The sequence below is a fragment of the Scyliorhinus torazame genome, chromosome 25 (genome assembly GCF_047496885.1).
Source record: "Scyliorhinus torazame isolate Kashiwa2021f chromosome 25, sScyTor2.1, whole genome shotgun sequence".
Lineage (NCBI taxonomy): Eukaryota > Metazoa > Chordata > Chondrichthyes > Carcharhiniformes > Scyliorhinidae > Scyliorhinus > Scyliorhinus torazame.
This window is the reverse complement of record NC_092731.1, coordinates 44012370-44030163: the sequence shown is the minus strand read 5'-3', so window position 1 is coordinate 44030163 and position 17794 is coordinate 44012370. Positions and strand designations below refer to the sequence as shown.

At 44.7% G+C, this 17794-nt stretch overlaps 4 non-coding genes across 4 annotated transcripts; all 4 read left to right on the top strand.

Annotated features, from left to right (window-relative positions):
- Positions 1-6640: 6640 nt before the first annotated feature.
- On the top strand, positions 6641-6712 carry trnad-guc (transfer RNA aspartic acid (anticodon GUC)). Its single transcript has one exon. It is a non-coding gene; the product is annotated as a tRNA-Asp (tRNA).
- A 2478-nt stretch (positions 6713-9190) lies between these two features.
- trnad-guc (transfer RNA aspartic acid (anticodon GUC)) lies at positions 9191-9262 on the top strand. Its single transcript has one exon. It is a non-coding gene; the product is annotated as a tRNA-Asp (tRNA).
- Positions 9263-10553: 1291 nt separating this feature from the next.
- trnad-guc (transfer RNA aspartic acid (anticodon GUC)) lies at positions 10554-10625 on the top strand. The gene has a single exon. It is a non-coding gene; the product is annotated as a tRNA-Asp (tRNA).
- A 2637-nt stretch (positions 10626-13262) lies between these two features.
- Positions 13263-13334, top strand: trnad-guc (transfer RNA aspartic acid (anticodon GUC)). The gene has a single exon. It is a non-coding gene; the product is annotated as a tRNA-Asp (tRNA).
- The last annotated feature ends 4460 nt before the right edge of the window (positions 13335-17794 follow it).

Below are 17794 nucleotides of genomic sequence, written 5' to 3'. Positions count from 1 at the left end.
ACTCAACCAACTCGTGAATAATAAGACAATCAAGCAGGATCGGACAGTGACTCGCAGCTCCTGGTTAGGAACAGATTCGCCGATACAGATGACCTGCACCCCGCGATATTAAACAACGGCCTTCGAACCGCGATGAAAATGCAAAAACTGTACACAAAATGTATAAATTTGATGAACCGGATCATCTCTCAACACGCATCAGCCTCATTCCAAGAAATGTCTTGTAAAGTGACGCATAGTGGACCCTTCTGAACCGTGGTTCCTGAATTTGTCTTTCATGTCTTCTTTGCTTCACTACTCTGTCTATTATTACGAAGTAAAGGGGAACGAAATCTCATTGACAGTGTACTGAATATCATAATTGCCCCAAGCAGACCCAGTCCCTCAGACACTGTGCCCTGGGCCGACACACTTCTGACACGAATGTAACCACCGTCGACGTGATTCGTGATTTTGGAGCCTGTCGATCCCATCTCTCTTCATACTGTGTCGTGATGGTGAACAAGACAGTTTAATTCAATGTGTTTTCTGGGAAAAGCAAAAATACACATCTCCTGATTTGCACTAAAGTCTGATGTATAATTGACGAATGTGATATAAAATAGTTACTTTAGAGTTACTAGTTAATGTATGTAGAAATAAGCCACTTTGATTCTGGCAGTTAGGGACAAAGGGGTTTGAGACCGCATGGAAAAAGCAGGAAGAGGTGTGTCTATGAGAGTGATGCTGCATTGATAGGGGCCAGAGAAGGGGATTGGAAGTGAGCCAATCAGAATAGATCGAACAGGTCAGGAGGGACATAGGCTGACCTATGTCCGTCGAGTATGTGAAACTTGATACCATTTGAATTGATTTTGCAGAGATCCCTTTGTCTTTTAGTTCAGTCGTTTTCTGGGGTGTAAGAGGCTGGATGTCTCTTACGTTTCTGTAAGATGATTCAAGCTTGCAAGCTAAATAAATAACTTCTTTTTACGTGCGAATCCATCTCAACTTTTATTGAGGCCAGACTGACAGATAAAGAAATTTGCGGATCTACATTTGGTGCCGAAAACCGGGATTTCTCTGGGCGATCCTGATCCAACTGCGAAATCAGAATTAGACTGATTATGAACAGGAGGATGGGGAACAAAGGGCCCTCAATGTAGAACTGGAAAACGACCGCGCATTGATTGTTCCCCTCTTCTTATCGTCTGATTAGTCTGGTCACTCGCGGTTGGCACAGAAAGACCGCCTCGACGAAATCACAGGTCAGTCTGGGGATTAGCACTTTAATTGATGGGATTTCATATTGTTGTTTCGGCTTGGGTTAGGGTTTTGGGCTGATGGGACTTTAATAATGAAAGTTCAGTCTATTATATGGGTTCAGAGGCTGATGTGACTTCATTAATGAAGGTTCAGTCCAGTATAACTGTTTTTAAATCTGAAGATGGTTCAACTCTATGTGTGAGTGTTTTAAAATATATAGTTGATTAAGCTAAAATTGTCTCCTTGGACTGTAAAGTTCCAAGGTCTAGTTGAGATTGTGAGGAATGCTGCATATTGGTTGAAGCAGAAGTCTCTCAAAGGGTTAACAGCAGCAGGCGGAGTTGAAAACAGACAGTGCTTCTCACTCAGGCTTTGAGATAACAGCAGCAGCCGTAGTGTAATCGGATACCTTTCCTTTGAGTCAGTGAACACCAGCAAAGTTACGTTTTGAATTAATTAAAGGAAACCAGTGGGTTTCTCCACCTCTTTGATAAAAGTTATTATTTTCGAAAGCAATTGATTGAAATTGCCAGAATCTTAAGTTTTACTTACTTGAAATAAGGTTTATCTCATTTTATCTGGAGATTAATAGAAACTTAAAGAAGGTCATGGACACCATTTTAAAAAGTGTCAATCTGGAGATGATAGTTGATTTTGCTAATACTTATGTGTATGTAAAAGAAAAAAAAAACTTGTTCAAAGAAAAATTGTGAAGATAAAGAAATAATTAAGTTGTAAATGTTATACAAGTTTGTGTTAAGCAAATTGTAAATTTAGTTCTGAGTTGAGATCAGAGCTAAGCTTGCAAGTTGCAGTAATTCAATTTGAATTTTCAAACATTTTTAAGTTTTAAAAAAAAAGAGAGCAAATAGAGAAAAGAAGGACACAGATCTTGAATGCGTTGAATAGCACATTTCAAAGGCCCATAAATCTTTCTGTTATCTTAGACCTAAAACCTAGGAAGATCGACGAGCCAGAGGAATTTCTGGAGCGTTTTAATGAAATCCACCGGGGGCAGTCAGGCGATTTGCTGTATCAAAATGGTCAGAATTCCCCTCAATACTGTGCTATGTTAATGCATTGCCTACCACCTTCTGTGGTTACTGCTGTGAAATGTAATAACATGAATTGGATAGAGAACGACCCTTCCCAGATGGCAAGGGCAGTCAGATTTTAATGGAAGGAGGGTGTAGGCCAAGAAGGAGGCTCAGTTACAAAGGTTAAGACTGAGTATGTAATGAAAAAGGATGATCTGCGACCCCAACAAGCGGCAGAAATGGTAGTTTACCAGCAGGAGCTCCAATATAGTGACTTTGGGTGGGTGGATCAGCGAAGAGGAGGATGAGACAACAGTGCTATATTTCTATCACCCCCCCAGTGGTGGACGTTAGACGTTGAACAGTCACTGCATCACGTTACCCTGGCCTATGACAGAACTGGACGAAACAGGGAGTTGGAGGACAAATACCGGCCATTACTTGAGACCGAATGGCCAGTCAAGGTTACAGCCACAGTCACGGGAAAAGAAGGTACAGCCGATTTTGGTACAATATCACCACATTTATGGCCACAGTCAGCTTCGGTAAGCCCTCATATTACACGTCAGGTCCATGACCAGTACCATGCCAGGGATATGGGGCGAATGGTCAGCATCTTACCGCAGCTCGTCAGAATAGGTATGAGATATACCTTTTGAACAATCCACGTCTGACATTTAAATACTGTACCACTATCAATCCAGCCTGTTTTCTTAGTGGTCCCCCTGTCCATGAAGACGCACCTGGCCACGACTGTTTAGCCTTGATTCAGGAAACTACCACAATAAGGGGCGATTTGAGTGACATTTCGTCAGAACAACCTGACATGATTATGTGTGGTCAAATATCCCACCGGGGTTTAGTTAATGACCTACTGCAGGCCCTCCTTATGCCCGCGCAGATTTCCGTTATTAAATGCGCTGCCCACACGAATGGTACAACCCCAGTTGACGTTGGTAATGAACGAGCAGATCGTGCAGCGCGCACAGCCGCACAAATTCAGCAAGTGATGGTGCCTAAAATGTTAAGTCAGACTAAACGATCTACTATGAATATGTCTGCTTCTGACAAGCCAATGCCAACCATCCAAGACGTCATAAGGTTACAGGAGGACGCTCCTGAGAGTGATAAACAAATGTGGAAACGGTTAGGTTGTATATATGATTCTGTTTCCTCTTTATGGACCACGCCTGCACATCAGACTTGTATGTCTGATGCGCTGGCTTTATGGGTCATTGAATGTGTACACTTTGCAACTCATTGTGGGGCTCGAGGGACTAGTGATTTGTTGCTGGACACTTGGTGGCACCCTAAAATGCAGGGGTTGGCCCAAAGTATCAGTAATCGGTGTTTGATTTGTCAGCAATATAACACCGGAAAAGGTATCCCTTGTGGGAAGGGGCAAACCCCGTTGCCCAGTGGTCCCTTTGAGACGCTCCAAATGGATTAAATTGAGTTGGAAAGGTGTCAATGTTACAAATATGTTTTGGTCATTGTGGATGTGATCAGCAGATGGGTCGAGGCGTATCCGACTATCTATAGTAAAGCTGATCCTGTGGTTAAAGTCTTGATGAGGGAAATCATACCCCGGTACGGTATACCAGCGCAGTTAAGTTCTGATAATGGGCCTCATTTTATAGTATAGTGGTTAGTATCCCTGCCTGTCACGCGGGCGACCGGGGTTCAATTCCCCGACAGATAGAGTTTGTACCTTACCAGAAAAAAATTGCGGATGATTTTTTAGAATTGATACATCGGCTGTCGAATCCGCCAAGACACACCGCCCCAGAGATGCAATCAACAGTGCGGAATTGTGACCGCTCATCAAAACCGCCTGCAGCAATATTTCTGTGCAATGCGTGGGTCAGCGAAACAGACACATTACCTTCTTCATTTCCCATATTTGCCCCTGTAAAAGAAAAACGCTGCCTTCAACATGCGCCATTTGTCGCACACGATATGCACTCGCAAAAACGATACAATTCAAAGAGATTTCTCCAACGGTCAACTCAACCAACTCGTGAATAGTAAGACAATCAAGCAGGATCGGACAGTGACTCGCAGCTCCTGGTTAGGAACAGATTCGCCGATACAGATGACCTGCACCCCGCGATATTAAACAACGGCCTTCGAACCGCGATGAAAATGCAAAAACTGGACACAAAATGTATAAATTTGATGAACCGGATCATCTCTCAACACGCATCAGCCTCATTCCAAGAAATGTCTTGTAAAGTGACGCATAGTGGATCCTTCTGAACCGTGGTTCCTGAATTTGTCTTTCATGTCTTCTTTGCTTCACTACTCTGTCTATTATTACGAAGTAAAGGGGAACAAAATCTCATTGACAGTGTGATGAATATCATAATTGCCCCAAGCAGACCCAGTCCCTCAGACACTGTGCGCTGGGCCGACACACTTCTGACACGAATGTAACCATCGTCGACGTGATTCGTGATTTTGGAACCTGCCGATCCCATCTCTCTTCATACTGTGTCGTGATGGTGAACAAGACAGTTTAATTCAATGTGTTTTCTGGGAAAAGCAAAAATACACATCTCCTGATTTGCACAAAAGTCTGATGTATAATGTTGCTTGTTGACTATATAAGTAGTGGCCCTGTTTAGGCAACTGGTTAATTGAAATCGTTTTTACTTTACATGGAGCCAAACATAATTTCCGACATAATTTTTGCGGAATCTCATGCCACTGGAACTGATCACGTGAATATTGCTGCCATTAGCCCGCCTGCAGATGTCAGGGTCTGAAGTGAACAACCGCCTCAATATTTACAGCTCAATACACGTGGAAGTGTTTGGGTGATCCTGCATCCAGTCTTCCAAAATTAACATGGGACGATCTTCCTTTCCACATGGTATTGAGTTGCCGCGATTTTACTGATTTCACAGACAAATCGAGCATCTTCAGTAAATGGAGTGATTTCAGAGGCGCAGAAACCCTCAGTTGAACAAGCGTGTCGCGTTAAACCGAAGTTCCTCGTTAGTATAGTGGTTAGTAACCCCGCCTGTCACGCGGGAGACCGGGGTTTAATTCCCCGACGGGGAGAGTTTGTACCTTACCAGAAAAAAATTGGGAGAGATTTTTTAGAATCGGTACATCGGCTGTCGAATCCGCCAAGGAATACCGCCCCAGAGATGCAATCAACAGTGCGGAATTGAGATCGCTCTTCAAAACCGCCCGCACCAATATTTCTGTGCAATGCGTGGGTCGGCGAAACAGACACATTACCTTCTTCATTTCCCGTATTTGCACCTGTAAAAGAAAAACGCTGCCTTCAACATGCGCCGTTTGTCGCACACGATATGCACTCGCAAAAACGATACAATTCAAAGAGATTTCTCCAACGGTCAACTCAACCAACTTGTGAATAATAAGACAATCAAGCAGGATCGGACAGTGACTCTCAGCTACTGGTTAGGAACAGATTCGCCGATACAGATGACCTGCACCCCGTGATATTAAACAACGACCTTCGAATCGTGATGAAAATGCAAAAACTGTACACAAAATGTATAAATTTGATGAACCGGATCATCTCTCAACACGCATCAGCCTCATTCCAAGAAATGTCTTGTAAAGTGACGCATAGTGGACCCTTCTGAACCGTGGTTCCTGAATTTGTCTTTCATGTCTTCTTTACTTCACTACTCTGTCTATTATTACGAAGTAAAGGGGAACAAAATCTCATTGACAGTGTACTGAATATCATAATTGCCCCACGCAGACCCAGTCCCTCAGACACTGTGCCCTTGGCCGACACACTTCTGACACGAATGTAACCAGCGTCGACGTGATTCGTGATTTTGGAACCTGCCGATCCCATCTCTCTTCATACTGTGTCGTGATGGTGAACAAGACAGTTTAATTCAATGTGTTTTCTGGAAAAAGCAAAAATACACATCTCCTCATTTGCACAAAAGTCTGATGTATAATGTTGCTTGCTGACTATATAAGTAGTGGCCCTGTTTAGGCAACAGGTTAATTGAAATCGTTTTTACTTTATATGGAGCCAAACATAATTTCCGATCTAATTTTTGCGGAATCTCATGCCACTGGAACTGATCGCGTGAATATTGCTGCCATTAGCCCACCTGCAGATGTCAGGGTCTGAAGTGAACAACAGCCTCAATATTTACAGCTCAATACACGTGGAAGTGTTTGGGTGATCCTGCATCCAGTCTTCCAAAATTAACATGGGACGATCTTCCTTTCCACATGGTATTGAGTTGCCGCGATTTTGCTGTTTTCACAGACAAATCGAGCATCTTCAGTAAATGGAGTGATTTCAGAGGCGCAGAAACCCTCAGTTGGCCAAGCGTGGCTCACCAAATTGAAGTTCCTCGTTAGTATAGTGGTTAGTATCCCCGCCTGTCACGTGGGAGACCGGGGTTCAATTCCCCGACGGGGAGAGTTTGTACCTGACCAGAAAAAAATTGGGAATGGTTTTTTAGAATTGGTACATCGGCTGTCGAATCCGCCAAGGCACACCGCCCCAGAGATGCAATTAGCAGTGCGGAATTGAGACCGCTCATCAAAACCGCCCACACCAATATTTCTGTGCAATGCGTGGGTCAGCGAAACGGACACATGACCTTCTTCATTTCCCATATTTCCACCTGTAAAAGAAAAGCGCTGCCTTCAACATGCGCCGTTTGTCGCACACGATATGCACTCGCAAAAACGACACAATTCAAAGAGATTTCTCCAACGGTCAACTCAACCAACTCGTGAATAATAAGACAATCAAGCAGGATCGGACAGTAACTCGCAGCTACTGGTTAGGAACAGATTCGCCGATACAGATGACCTGCACCCCGCCATAGAACATAGAACAATACAGCGCAGTACAGGCCCTTCGGCCCACGTTGTTGCACCGAAACAAAAGCCATCCAACCTACACTATGCCATTATCATCCATATGTTTATCCAATAAACTTTTAAATGCCCTCAATGTTGGCGAGTTCACCACTGTAGCAGGTAGGGCATTCCACGGCCTCACTACTCTTTGCGTAAAGAACCGACCTCTGTCCTATATCTATTATCCCTCAGTTTAAAGTTATGTCCCCTCGTGCCAGCCATATCCATCCGCGGGAGAAGGCTCTCACTGTCCACCCTATCCAACCCCCTGATCATTTTGTATGCCTCTATTAAGTCTCCTCTTAACCTTCTTCTCTCCAACGAAAACAACCTCAAGTCCATCAGCCTTTTCTCATAAGATTTTCCCTCCATACCAAGCAACATCCTGGTAAATCTCCTCTGCACCCGCTCCAAAGCCTCCACGTCCTTCCTATAATGCGGTGACCAGAACTGTACGCAATACTCCAAATGCGGCCGTACCAGAGTTCTGTACAGCTGCAACATGACCTCCCGACTCCGGAACTCAATCCCTCTACCAATAAAGGCCAACACTCCATAGGCCTTCTTCACAACCCTATCAACCTGGGTGGCAACTTTCAGGGATCTATGTACATGGATACCTAGATCCCTCTGCTCATCCACACTTTCAAGAACTTTACCATTAGCCAAATATTCCGCATTCCTGTTATTCCTTCCAAAGTGAATCACCTCACACTTCTCTACATTAAACTCCATTTGCCACCTCTCGGCCCAGCTCTGCAGCTTATCTATATCCCTCTGTAATCTGCTACATCCTTCCATACTATCGACAACACCACCGACTTTAGTATCGTCTGCAAATTTACTCACCCACCCTTCTGCGCCTTCCTCTAGGTCATTGATAAAAATGACAAACAGCAACGGCCCCAGAACAGATCCTTGTGGTACTCCACTTGTGACTGTACTCCATTCTGAACATTTCCCATCAACCACCACCCTCTGTCTTCTTTCAGCTAGCCAATTTCTGATCCACATCTCTAAATCACCCTCAATCCCGAGCCTCCGTATTTTTTGCAATAGCCTATCGTGGGGAACCTTATCAAACGCTTTGCTGAAATCCATATACACCACATCAACTGCTCTACCCTCGTCTACCTGTTCAGTCACCTTCTCAAAGAACTCAATAAGGTTTGTGAGGCATGACCTACCCTTCACAAAGCCATACTGACTATCCCTGATCATATTATTCCTATCTAGATGATTATAAATCTTGTCTCTTATAATCCCCTCCAAGACTTTACCCACTACAGACGTGAGGCTCACCGGCCTATAGTTGCCGGGGTTGTCTCTGCTCCCCTTTTTGAACAAAGGGACTACATTTGCTGTCCTCCAGTCCTCTGGCACTATTCCTGTAGACAATGATGACATAAAAATCAAAGCCAAAGGTCCAGCAATCTCTTCCCTGGCCTCCGATAGAATCCTAGGATAAATCCCATCAGGTCCCGGGGACTTATCTATTTTCAGCCTGTCCAGAATTGCCAACACCTCTTCCCTACGTACCTCAATGCCATCTATTCTATTAGCCTGTGGCTCAGCATTCTCCTCCACAACATTATCTTTTTCCTGAGTGAATACTGACGAAAAATATTCATTTAGTATCTCGCCTATCTCTTCAGACTCCACACACAATTTCCCATCCCTGTCCTTGACTGGTCCTAATCTTTCCCTAGTCATTCGCTTATTCCTGACATACCTATAGAAAGCTTTTGGGTTTTCCTTGATCCTTCCTGCCAAATACTTCTCATGTCCCCTCCTTGCTCGTCTTAGCTCTCTCTTTAGATCCTTCCTCGCTACCTTGTAACTATCCATCGCCCCAACCGAAACTTCACACGTCTTCCAAAATTAACATGGGACGATCTTCCTTTCCACATGGTATTGAGTTGCCGCGATTTTACTGATTTCACAGACAAATCGAGCATCTTCAGTAAATGGAGTGATTTCAGAAGAGCAGAAACCCTCAGTTGGCCAAGCGTGTCTCGCCAAACCGAAGTTCCTCGTTAGTATAGTGGTTAGTATCCCCGCTTGTCACGCGGGAGACCGGGGTTCAATTCCCCGACGGGGAGAGTTTGTACTTTAACAGAAAAAAATTGGGAATGATTTTTTAGAATTGGTACATCGGCTGTCGAATCCGCCAAGACACACCGCCCCAGAGATGCAATCAACAGGGCGGAATTGAGACCGCTCATCAAAACCGCCCGCACCAATATTTCTGTGCAATGCGTGGGTCAGCGAAACGGACACATTACCTTCTTCATTTCCCACATTTGCCCCTGTGAAAGAAAAACGCTGCCTTCAACATGCGCCATTTGTCGCACCCGATATGCAGTCGCAAAAACGATACAATTCAAAGAGATTTCTCCAACGGTCAACTCAACCAACTCGTGAATAATAAGACAATCAAGCAGGATCGGACAGTGACTCGCAGCTACTGGTTAGGAACAGATTCGCCGATAAAGATGACCTGCACCCCGCGATATTAAACAACGGCCTTCGAACCGCGATGAAAATGCAAAAACTGGACACAAAATGTATAAATTTGATGAACCGGATCATCTCTCAACACGCATCAGCCTCATTCCAAGAAATGTCTTGTAAAGTGACGCATAGTGGACCCTTCTGAACCGTGGTTCCTGAATTTGTCTTTCATGTCTTCTTTGCTTCACTACTCTATCTATTAATACGAAGTAAAGGGGAACGAAATCTCATTGACAGTGGACTGAATATCATAATTGCCCCACGCAGACCCAGTCCCTCAGACACTGTGCGCTGGGCCGACACACTTCTGACACGAATGTAACCAGCGTCGACGTGATTCGTGATTTTGGAACTTGCCGATCCCATCTCTCTTCATACTGTGTCGTGATGGTGAACAAGACAGTTTAATTCAATGTGTTTTCTGGGAAAAGCAAAAATACACATCTCCTCATTTGCACAAAAGTCTGATGTATAATGTTGCTTGCTGACTATATAAGTAGTGGCCCTGTTTAGGCAACTGGTTAATTGAAATCGTTTTTACTTTACATGGAGCCAAACATAATTTCCGATCTAATTTTTTGGAATCTCATGCCACTGGAACTGATCGCGTGAATATTACTGCCATTAGCCCGCCTGCAGATGTCAGGGTCTGAAGTGAACAACCGCCTCAATATTTACAGCTCAATACACGCGGAAGTGTTTGGGTGATCCTGCATCCAGTCTTCCAAAATTAACATGGGACGATCTTCCTTTCCACATGGTATTGAGTTGCCGCGATTTTACTGATTTCACAGACAAATCGAGCATCTTCAGTAAATGGAGTGATTTCAGAAGAGCAGAAACCCTCAGTTGGCCAAGCGTGTCTTGCCGAACGGAAGTTCCTCGTTAGTATAGTGGTTAGTATCCCCGCCTGTCACGCGGGAGACCGGGGTTCAATTCCCCGACGGGGATAGTTTGTACCTTACCAGAAAAAAATTGGGAATGATTTTTTAGAATTGGTACATCGGCTGTCGAATCCGCCAAAGCACACCGCCCCAGAGATGCAATCAACAGTGCGGAATTGAGACCGCTCATCAAAACCGCCTGCACCAATATTTCTGTGCAATGCATGGGTCAGCGAAACGGACACATTACCTTCTTCATTTCCCACATTTGCCCCTGTAAAAGAAAAACACTGCCTTCAACATGCGCCATTTGTCGCACACGATATGCACTCGCAAAAATGATACAATTCAAAGAGATTTCTCCAACGGTCAACTCAACCAACTCGTGAATAATAAGACAATCAAGCAGGATCGGACAGTGACTCTCAGCTACTGGTTAGGAACACATTCGCTGATACAGATGACCTGCACCCCGCGATATAAACAACGGCCTTCGAACCGCGATGAAAATGCAAAAACTGGACACAAAATGTATAAATTTGATGAACCGGATCATCTCCCAACTCGCATCAGCCTCATTCCAAGAAATGTCTTGTAAAGTGACGCATAGTGGACCCTTCTGAACCGTGGTTCCTGAATTTGTCTTTCATGTCTTCTTTGCTTCACTACTCTGTCTATTATTACGAAGTAAAGGGGAACGAAATCTCATTGACAGTGTACTGAATATCATAATTGCCCCACGCAGACCCAGTCCCTCAGACACTGTGCCCTTGGCCGACACACTTCTCACACGAATGTAACCAGCGTCGACGTGATTCGTGATTTTGGAACCTGCCGATCCCATCTGTCTTCATACTGTGTCGTGATGGTTAACAAGACAGTTTAATTCAATGTGTTTTCTGGGAAAAGCAAAAATACACATCTCCTCATTTGCACAAAAGTCTGATGTATAATGTTGCTTGCTGACTATATAAGTAGTGGCCCTGTTTAGGCAACTGGTTAATTGAAATCGTTTTTACTTTATATGGAGCCAAACATAATTTCCGATCTAATTTTTGCGGAATCTCGTGCCACTGCAACTGATCGCGTGAATATTGCTGCCATTAGCCCACCTGCAGATGTCAGGGTCTGAAGTGAACAACAGCCTCAATATTTACAGCTCTATACACGTGGAAGTGTTTGGGTGATCCTGCATCCAATCTTCCAAAATTAACATGGGACGATCTGCCTTTCCACATGGTATTGAGTTGCCGCGATTTTACTGATTTCACAGACAAATCGAGCATCTTCAGTAAATGGAGTGATTTCAGATGCGCAGAAACCCTCAGTTGGCCAAGCGTGGCTCGCCAAATCGAAGTTCCTCGTTAGTATAGTAGTTAGTATCCCCGCCTGTCACGTGGGAGACCGGGGTTCAATTCCCAGACGGGGAGAGTTTGTACCTTGACAGAAAAAAATTGGTAATGGTTTTTTAGAATTGGTACATCGGCTGTCGAATCCGCCAACGCACACCGCCACAGAGATGCAATCAACAGGGCGGAATTGAGACAGCTCATCTAAACCGCCTGCACCAATATTTCTGTGCAATGCGTGGGTCAGCGAAACGGACACATTACCTTCTTCATTTCCCACATTTGCCCCTGTGAAAGAAAAACGCTGCCTTCAACATGCGCCATTTGTCGCACACGATATGCACTCGCAAAAACGATTCAATTCAAAGAGATTTCTCCAACGGTCAACTCAACCAACTCAGGCAGGATCGGACTGTGACTCGCAGATACTGTTTAGGAACAGATTCGCCGATACAGATGACCTGCACCCCGCGATATTAAACAACGGCCTTCGAACCGCGATGAAAATGCAAAAACTGGACACAAAATGTATAAATTTGATGAACCGGATCATCTCTCAACACGCATCAGCCTCATTCCAAGAAATGTCTTGTAAAGTGACGCATAGTGGACCCTTCTGAACCGTGGTTCCTGAATTTGTCTTTCATGTCTTCTTTGCTTCACTACTCTGTCTATTATTACGAAGTAAAGGGGAACAAAATCTCATTGACAGTGTACTGAATATCATAATTGCCCCACGCAGACCCAGTCCCTCAGACACTGTGCCCTTGGCCGACACACTTCTGACACGAATGTAACCATCGTCGACGTGATTCGTGATTTTGGAACCTGCCGATCCCATCTCTCTTCATACTGTGTCGTGATGGTGAACAAGACAGTTTAATTCAATGTGTTTTCTGGGAAAAGCAAAAATACACATCTCCTGATTTGCACAAAAGTCTGATGTATAATGTTGCTTGCTGACTATATAAGTAGTGGCCCTGTTTAGGCAACTGGTTAATTGAAATTGCTTTTACTTTACATGGAGCCAAACATAATTTCCGATATAATTTTTGCGGAATCTCATGCTACTGGAACTGATCGCGTGAATATTGCTGCCATTAGCCCGCCTGCAGATGTCAGGGTCTGAAGTGAACAACCGCCTCAATATTTACAGCTCAATACACGCGGAAGTGTTTGGGTGATCCTGCATCCAGTCTTCCAAAATTAACATGGGACGATCTTCCTTTCCACATGGTATTGAGTTGCCGTGATTTTACTGATTTCACAGACAAATCGAGCATCTTCAGTAAATGGAGTGATTTCAGAAGCGCAGAAACCCTCAGTTGGCCAAGCGTGTCTCGTCAAACTGAAGTTCCTCGTTAGTATAGTGGTTAGTATCCCCGCCTGTCACGCGGGAGACCGGTGTTCAATTCCCCGACGGGGAGAGTTTGTCCCTTACCAGAAAAAAAATTGGGTCTGATTTTTTAGAATTGGTACATCGGCTGTCGAATCCGCCAAGACACACCGCCCCAGAGATGCAATCAACAGTGCGGAATTGAGACCGCTCATCAAAACCGCCCGCATCAATATTTCTGTGCAATGCGTGGGTCAGCGAAACGTACACATTACCTTCTTCATTTCCCATATTTGCCCCTGTAAAAGAAAAACGCTGCCTTCAACATGCGCCGTTTGTCGCACACGATATGCACTCGCAAAAACGATACAATTCAAAGAGATTTCTCCAACGGTCAACTCAACCAACTCGTGAATAATAAGACAATCAAGCAGGATCGGACAGTGACTCGCAGCTACTGGTTAGGAACAGATTCGCCGATACAGATGACCTGCACCCCGCGATATTAAACAACGACCTTCGAATCGCGATGAAAATGCAAAAACTGGACACAAAATGTATAAATTTGATGAACCGGATCATCTCCCAACACGCATCAGCCTCATTCCAAGAAATGTCTTGTAAAGTGACGCATAGTGGACCCTTCTGAACCGTGGTTCCTGAATTTGTCTTTCATGTCTTCTTTGCTTCACTACTCTGTCCATTATTACGAAGTAAAGGGGAACAAAATCTCATTGACAGTGTACTGAATATCATAATTGCCCCACGCAGACCCAGTCCCTCAGACACTGTGCGCTGGGCCGACACACTTCTGACACGAATGTAACCACCGTCGACGTGATTCGTGATTTTGGAACCTGCCGATCCCATCTCTCTTAATACTGTGTCGTGATGGTGAACAAGACATTTTAATTCAATGTGTTTTCTGGGAAAAGCAAAAATACACATCTCCTGATTTGCACAAAAGTCTGATGTATAATGTTGCTTGCTGACTATATAAGTCGTGGCCCTGTTTAGGCAACTGGTTAATTGAAATCGTTTTTACTTTACATGGAGCCAAACATAATTTCCGATATAATTTTTGCGGAATCTCATGCCACTGGAACTGATCGCGTGAATATTGCTGCCATTAGCCCGCCTGCAGATGTCAGGGTCTGAAGTGAACAACCGCCTCAATATTTACAGCTCAATACACGCGGAAGTGTTTGGGTGATCCTGCATCCAGTCTTCCAAAATTAACATGGGACGATCTTCCTTTCCACATGGTATTGAGTTGCCGTGATTTTACTGATTTCACAGACAAATCGAGCATCTTCAGTAAATGGAGTGATTTCAGAAGCGCAGAAACCCTCAGTTGGCCAAGCGTATCTTGCCAAACTGAAGTTCCTCGTTAGTATAGTGGTTAGTATCCCCGCCTGTCACGCGGGAGACCGCGGTTCAATTCCCCGACGGGGAGAGTTTGTACCTTACCAGAAAAAAATTGGGAATGATTTTTTAGAATTGGTACATCGGCTGTCGAATCCGCCAAGGCACAGCGCCCCAGAGATGCAATCAACAGTGCGGAATTGAGACCGCTCATCAAAACCGCCTGCACCAATATTTCTGTGCAATGCATGGGTCAGCGAAACGGACACATTACCTTCTTCATTTCCCATATTTGCCCCTGTAAAAGAAAAACGCTGCCTTCAACATGCGCCATTTGTCGCACACGATATGCACTCGCAAAAATGATACAATTCAAAGAGATTTCTCCAACGGTCAACTCAACCAACTCGTGAATAATAAGACAATCAAGCAGGATCGGACAGTGACTCTCAGCTACTGGTTAGGAACACATTCGCCGATACAGATGACCTGCACCCCGCGATATTAAACAACGGCCTTCGAACCGCGATGAAAATGCAAAAACTGGACACAAAATGTATAAATTTGATGAACCGGATCATCTCTCAACACGCATCAGCCTCATTCCAAGAAATGTCTTGTAAAGTGACGCATAGTGGACCCTTCTGAACCGTGGTTCCTGAATTTGTCTTTCATGGATTTGGTTTTGGGTAATGAACCAGGCCAGGTGTTGGATTTGGAGGTAGGAGAGCACTTTGGAGACAGTGACCACAATTTGGTGACGTTTACGTTAATGATGGAAAGGGATAAGTATACACCGCAGGGCAAGAGTTATAGCTGGGGGAAGGGCAATTATGATGCCATTAGACGTGACTTGGGGGGGATAAGGTGGAGATGTAGGCTGCAAGTGTTGGGCACACTGGATAAGTGGGGCTTGTTCAAGGATCAGCTACTGCGTGTTCTTGATAAGTATGTACCGGTCAGACAGGGAGGAAGGCGTCGAGCGAGGGAACCGTGGTTTACCAAGGAAGTGGAATCTCTTGTTAAGAGGAAGAAGGAGGCCTATGTGAAGATGAAGTGTGAAGTTTCGGTTGGGGCGATGGATAGTTACAAGGTAGCGAGGAAGGATCTAAAGAGAGAGCTAAGACGAGCAAGGAGGGGACATGAGAAGTATTTGGCAGGAAGGATCAAGGAAAACCCAAAAGCTTTCTATAGGTATGTCAGGAATAAGCGAATGACGAGGGAAAGAGTAGGACCAGTCAAGGACAGGGATGGGAAATTGTGTGTGGACTCTGAAGAGATAGGCGAGATACTAAATGAATATTTTTCGTCAGTATTCACTCAGGAAAAAGATAATGTTGTGGAGGAGAATGCTGAGCCCCAGGCTAATAGAATAGATGGCATTGAGGTACGTAGGGAAGAGGTGTTGGCAATTCTGGACAGGCTGAAAATAGATAAGTCCCCGGGACCTGATGGGATTTATCCTAGGATTCTATGGGAGGCCAGGGAAGAGATTGCTGGACCTTTGTCTTTGATTTTTATGTCATCATTGGCTACAGGAATAGTGCCAGAGGACTGGAGGACAGCAAATGTGGTCCCTTTGTTCAAAAAGGGGAGCAGAGACAACCCCGGCAACTATAGGCCGGTGAGCCTCACGTCTGTAGTGGGTAAAGTCTTGGAGGGGATTATAAGAGACAAGATTGATAATCATCTAGATAGGAATAATATGATCAGGGATAGTCAGCATGGCTTTGTGAAGGGTAGGTCATGCCTCACAAACCTTATTGAGTTCTTTGAGAAGGTGACTGAACAGGTAGACGAGGGTAGAGCAGTTGATGTGGTGTATATGGATTTCAGCAAAGCGTTTGATAAGGTTCCCCACGGTAGGCTATTGCAAAAAATACGGAGGCTGGGGATTGAGGGTGATTTAGAGATGTGGATCAGAAATTGGCTAGCTGAAAGAAGACAGAGGATGGTGGTTGATGGGAAATGTTCAGAATGGAGTACAGTCACAAGTGGAGTACCACAAGGATCTGTTCTGGGGCCGTTGCTGTTTGTCATTTTTATCAATGACCTAGAGGAAGGCGCAGAAGGGTGGGTGAGTAAATTTGCAGACGATACTAAAGTCGGTGGTGTTGTCGATAGTGTGGAAGGATGTAGTAGATTACAGAGGGATATAGATAAGCTGCAGAGCTGGGCCGAGAGGTGGCAAATGGAGTTTAATGTAGAGAAGTGTGAGGTGATTCACTTTGGAAGGAATAACAGGAATGCGGAATATTTGGCTAATGGTAAAGTTCTTGAAAGTGTGGATGAGCAGAGGGATCTAGGTGTCCATGTACATAGATCCCTGAAAGTTGCCACCCAGGTTGATAGGGTTGTGAAGAAGGCCTATGGAGTGTTGGCCTTTATTGGTAGAGGGATTGAGTTCCGGAGTCGGGAGGTCATGTTGCAGCTGTACAGAACTCTGGTACGGCCGCATTTGGAGTATTGCGTACAGTTCTGGTCACCGCATTATAGGAAGGACGTGGAGGCTTTGGAGCGGGTGCAGAGGAGATTTACCAGGATGTTGCCTGGTATGGAGGGAAAATCTTATGAGGAAAGGCTGATGGACTTGAGGTTGTTTTCGTTGGAGAGAAGAAGGTTGAGAGGAGACTTAATAGAGGCATACAAAATGATCAGGGGGTTGGATAGGGTGGACAGAGCCTTCTCCCGCGGATGGATATGGCTGGCACGAGGGGACATAACTTTAAACTGAGGGGTAATAGATATAGGACAGAGGTCAGAGGTAGGTTCTTTACGCAAAGAGTAGTGAGGCCGTGGAATGCCCTACCTGCTACAGTGGTGAACTCGCCAACATTGAGGGCATTTAAAAGTTTATTGGATAAACATATGGATGATAATGGCATTGTGTAGGTTGGATGGCTTTTGTTTCGGTGCAACATCGTGGGCCGAAGGGCCTGTACTGCGCTGTATTGTTCTATGTTCTATGTTCTATGTCTTCTTTGCTTCACTACTCTGTCTATTATTACGAAGTAAAGGGGAACAAAATCTCATTGACAGTGTACTGAATATCATAATTGCCCCAGGCAGACCCAGTCCCTCAGACACTGTGCCCTGGGCCGACACACTTCTGACACGAATGTAACCAGCGTCGACGTGATTCGTGATTTTGGAACCTGCCGATCCCATCTCTCTTCATACTGTGTC